Raw genomic sequence first — 5,337 nt, forward strand, 5'->3', positions numbered from 1 at the left:
TATTTTGTGTAGTTATCTACTGACTTTTAAAAAATTGCTCACTGAAACAGGCTTAAAAGCACATCCTTTATTGACTGAAAAGCTCTGTAAATACCAAGTGTCCACTCATTTTTACAACTAACTGTGTGACCTATGAGGAATCAAATAAAAAGAGACCTTGAAGTACATATCATTTAGCTGTGGTACTGTGACTGCTAAAATGTGAACATGCAGAGTGCCTTTTCAAACACAATATCTCAAAGTTCTGAAGTGAAAATACTATTTTTATTATAGTCATTCAGCACAATAAGCTACTCCTTGGAACTCATAATAATGAAAAAACATCAACATCTGGTGGACTTCCTGAGTATAAGTGTCTTACTTGATTATTTTAAAAATGACAGCTTTACCTTTTAGCTACAAATGGGGCTTCCTCCATAATAAAATCAGCAGTTGTTAGTTTCAGTGTTGTCAGCAGAGAAACTGTGAAGTTCTGACTTGGAATTAACTCCTTGAGATTCATTGGCATGAAGAGCCAAGGTTCAAGTCAAGCTCCATTAGAAACATGAGCCTAAGCTGGGAAGTTCAAACCAGCATTGGAATTTTCCAGGGATGGAGACAAGGACCCTCCATTTGACCTGACCTCCAGTTGTATGTTAGTGAATAGAGGGAGTAACCAAGATACAATATGTGAATTAGTGCATCCGTACAAAGAAATTACAATAAATACAATAAGGCTCAGAAAGAGGGGTGGCCAGTGCCTGTGTGAGGAAATGAGGCAGAGTGAAAGCCACAAGCTTCAGCAATGTTACTACCCATGCTTAGTCTATGTGATCATGCTCTCTGCAAACAAACCAGAAAACCTAGAGGAGCCTATATGACCCCTCTAGGGGGCAGGTGACCCTACAACTCCACCCAACCCCCAAACACACACAACCCCCAAACACACACGTGCACGCTACTTCGAAGTAGCGGCACCAACTTCGAAATAGCGCCCGTCGCGTCTACACGCGTCGGGCGCTATTTCGAAGTTAACTTCGACGTTAGGCGGCGAGACGTCAAAGTCGCTAACCTCATGAGGAGATAGGAATAGCGCCCTACTTCGACGTTCAACGTCGAAGTAGGGACCGTGTAGACGATCCGCGTCCCGCAACGTCGAAATTGCTGGGTCCTCCATGGCAGCCATCAGCTGGGGGGTTGAGAGATGCTCTCTCTCCAGCCCCTGCGGGGCTCTATGGTCACCGTGGGCAGCAGCCCTTAGCCCAGGGCTTCTGGCTGCTTCTGCGGCAGCTGGGGATCTATGCTGCAGGCACAGGGTCTGCAACCAGTTGTCAGCTCTGTGTATCTTGTGTTGTTTAGTGCAACTGTGTCTGGGAGGGGCCCTTTAAGGGAGCGGCTTGCTGTTGAGTCCGCCCTGTGACCCTGTCTGCAGCTGTGCCTGGCATCCCTATTTCGATGTGTGCTACTTTGACGTGTAGACGTTCCCTTGCTGTGCCTATTTCGATGTTGGGCTGAGCAACGTCGAAGTTGAACATCGACGTTGCTGGCCCTGGAGGACGTGTAGACGTTATTCATCGAAATAGACTATTTCGATGTCGCAACATCGAAATAAGCTATTTCGATGTTGGCTGCACGTGTAGACGTAGCCACAATGTCTCTGTTCAGAAAACAAGTACTCAAAAGCCATTCAGCGCAGATTTCAACCATAACTTTACTGTCAAGCATTTACCCTCAAATATGCAGGAAATTTTAAAAAGCATTTTAAATGGTTTGAACAGTGTTGTGATAATCCTGATATTCCCCATACACAAGAGGCACAAGGTAGGAGTAGAGAGGAGTCCATATGCAAGATCCCAGGCAGAGCCAAACCCAGAAAGTAGAGCTGAGTGTTAGAACAGAATTACCTGGAGTCAGGGAAGGCAAAAGCCGAACTAGTTCCCAGCTAGCAACAAAGCTAGGACAGGACTGGAAGAAGACTGGGTGTCCAACCAGGTCTAGGCTAGAGCAAAGTAGGAGCAGAGTGTGCTGTGAGGTGACTAAAGGGAATCCATATGCAAGGACATCAAGCAGCCATTGATCCTCTAGATTTTCTGGGCTTAAGAGCAAGCCACCTGACTGCCTTAGCCTATCAAGTGGTTCTGCTGTGGCCCGGTTGTGCCAATTGGCTGCACAGTGGCTGGGCAGGTGCAACTGCAGACCCTCGTGGCTGGAGTAGGTGAAGTAATATCTTTTATATTATGCAGGAAACCCAGAATACCTATCAATATGATGACAGCTACCCGACACAAAAACAAATGGAGGACCTAACAACAACAACTCCACAATTAAGAAAATATCACCTCCAAGAGAAACCATAACACCAGGAGCTACCATATGAGTACTCCACAACACTCCAACACAATCAGCCTGTCAAGACTGCCCCTAATGAGACTGAAGGGTTTGTATTCTCCAAGGGACTGAATGTCTGACCAACCACAGAACCTGATACCATATGAACATGTGAAGAACTAATAGAATTCTTTCACGAGCATAACACCAAGTTGCCACCACTCACAATGAACACATCCCCACTGACCGTCATAAGAAAAAGTCATCTGACTACATCAGACAAAAATACACATGGGATCATCACATTGACTGCTACAGAAAACAACAATGAAATCCCCCACAATATTAATCCATCATAATTTTCCAATACAAAAAGGATAGCTATACAGTCCTTGAAATCCAACCACCAATCGTATATGGAGATATGTATATATCTTCAAGCTGAAAGGGACCTTGACAAGTCATTGTGTCTACACGTGCCCCAAACTTCGAAATGGCCATGCAAATGGCCATTTCGAAGTTTACTAATGAAGCGCTGAAATGCATATTCAGCGCTTCATTAGCATGCGGGCGGCAGCCGCGCTTCGAAATTGACGCTCCTTGCCGCCGCGCAGCGCGTCCAGACGGGGCTCCTTTTCGAAAGGACGCCGCCTACTTCGAAGTCTCCTTATTCCCATGAGCTCATGGGAATAAGGGGACTTCGAAGTAGGCAGCATCCTTTCGAAAAGGAGCCCCGTCTGGACGCGCCGCGCAGCGGCAAGGAGCGGCAATTTCGAAGCGCGGCTGCCGCCCACATGCTAATGAAGTGCTGAATATGCCTTTCAGCGCTTCATTAGTAAACTTCGAAATGGCCATTTGCATGGCCATTTCGAAGTTTGGGGCACGTGTAGACACAGCCATTGAGTCCAGTTCCCTGCCCTCCCAGCAGGAACAAGTGCCATCCCTCTCAGGTGTTTTTTTAATCTAGTTGCTCTCCTAAATGGCCTTCTCAAAGACCTAACTCTCAACCCTAGGTTTACAAGGCCAATGCTCAAACCACTAAGCTATACCAGTCAAAGGGTGGTCAAACCAGCAGATGAGAGGGACAGTATGAGCCATAAAAGCCAGTGTGTCTGTTATAGCAATGTTTTTTATAGCCCACCAGAATTCAAACTGCAAGTACCCAGTCTTGTCTTTTCAGGATGTTATGCAAGTTTTTTCTATGGACAAGGGGTTTTTTGTTTGTCTGTTTCTTGCTTAACACTTGAGGGCCAGGTCACTGAAAGTTGGTCCCCAACTGATTTTTCTTTGGGTCAATGGCCCCCAAGCAAAAAAAAGTCTCCACCCGTGCCTTAGTAAAAAGGCGGAGATAGGTAACAGGTAATAGGAAAACCAATGTAATGAGAGAACCAGTTCTTTATTTGGCTATATAATTATTTTGGGAGAGGCAAAGACTAATGTTCTGAATTGATATCAGAATTTCAAGGCCTCTGTGAATCATATCTTCATCATAGACTACAGTGCAGAGCTTATGACAAGGTACAGAAGCTTTGCCAAAGTTACCATCTTGTTCCAGGCTACCCTCCCATGCAGACATCAAGGTTTAGTGTAGAATCATGGCTTTACCACTCACTCATTTGCTGGCTGACTGGGTCACTGTGTTGAACATTGCCCAACACGCATTAGTCGATGAGGCTGAATTCAAGCTCGCATGGTTCTGAAGTCACATACTCATCACATCCCAACCTGCAGGCAAGACATCAAGGCATGGAGACCCATCTGACAGCTTAATGAGGATATGCCCTGAAGCACATACTTCTCTGAAGCCACTGCTTCATATAAGACTTTAGTTTTCATTTCAGGAGTTACTAATTAAATAAATAAAACAAATGAGTTTATTTTTAAATATCATTTAAGCCATTCAGTTTTTCCACCAATGTTTTTTATCACACCTTCCCATTCCCAACCCCATAGCTTTGTTCAATGAAGTGACATCTATAAAAGCCTCTCAGTTCTTTTCTGTAGAGGTCAAATCCCTGAAAGAGCTTATCTTGGGGGTTTGTTTCATTGGACTCTAATACACTAGGCTAGCCTGTGTCTCAGCGAGCTGTTTGTGTTGTGCTATCAGCTTGAATTTCTCTATGTTATAGGATCACAAAGAGGAAAATTAAATGGCATGTCAAGGCTTACTCAATCACAGCAGTAACAGCATCACATCACCAAAGTGCTTTTTTTTTTTAAGGCTGCTGAATGGAGTGCTCTCTCTATTTTTGCCACCCTTCCTTTTCTCTATGGCTGTGATAGAACCCACTCATGAGATGCACAAGCCTTGTATGGGACTGGAATGAACACCCAAGGCTTGCAAATGCAGAGGGTAGGAGTACTAGCACCAACACAAGCACCATGTAAGTTTGATTAAGCTTATCTCTGCTTGGCACACAAAATTGAACTCTGGAACATCAACCGCGGCTGGGTCGATCTTCCCAGTAGGGAAGATGTATCCTGAGTCTTCTAGCTGATTCTGACACTAACTTGCTGTATAATCTTAAATTGGTTATTCTCTCTGTGCCTCACAGAGAGATACAGTTAATGCCACTCACCTTTTTGTAGGGTGCTGAAGATGAACGCCAGAACATTTGTAAAAACAAATGCACAAAAAAACTTGGATTGACAGTACTATACAAATATTTACACAATTAAAAGTTAAAACTGAGCATAAACTTAGTCCAAGTGTTTGGTTTGTCACAAACAAAGTGTCACCCATGTTCAGACTGGGTTAGAAAAATTTTGCATAAGAGATAGTTATCATAAAGAACATACTGCTTGTAGGGTTATTTTCTCCGTGAGATTTCCTTTGTTGTTTAGCTAGTCATTGTTGTCAGATGTTGGCTTACAATAAGCAACACAGCAAATGCCACACAAGTATTTATGCAACTCAGAAGAAAACTGAAAAAATGCTGGATCTTAGTTTAATATGCTCTGTGTTTGATAAGAGTAAGTGGAAAGGTATTAGCTGCGTCTACACGTAAGTGCCCTTTTGAATGGGCAAAA

The sequence above is a fragment of the Carettochelys insculpta genome, chromosome 4 (assembly GCF_033958435.1).
Source record: "Carettochelys insculpta isolate YL-2023 chromosome 4, ASM3395843v1, whole genome shotgun sequence".
In the NCBI taxonomy this organism is placed as follows: domain Eukaryota; kingdom Metazoa; phylum Chordata; order Testudines; family Carettochelyidae; genus Carettochelys; species Carettochelys insculpta.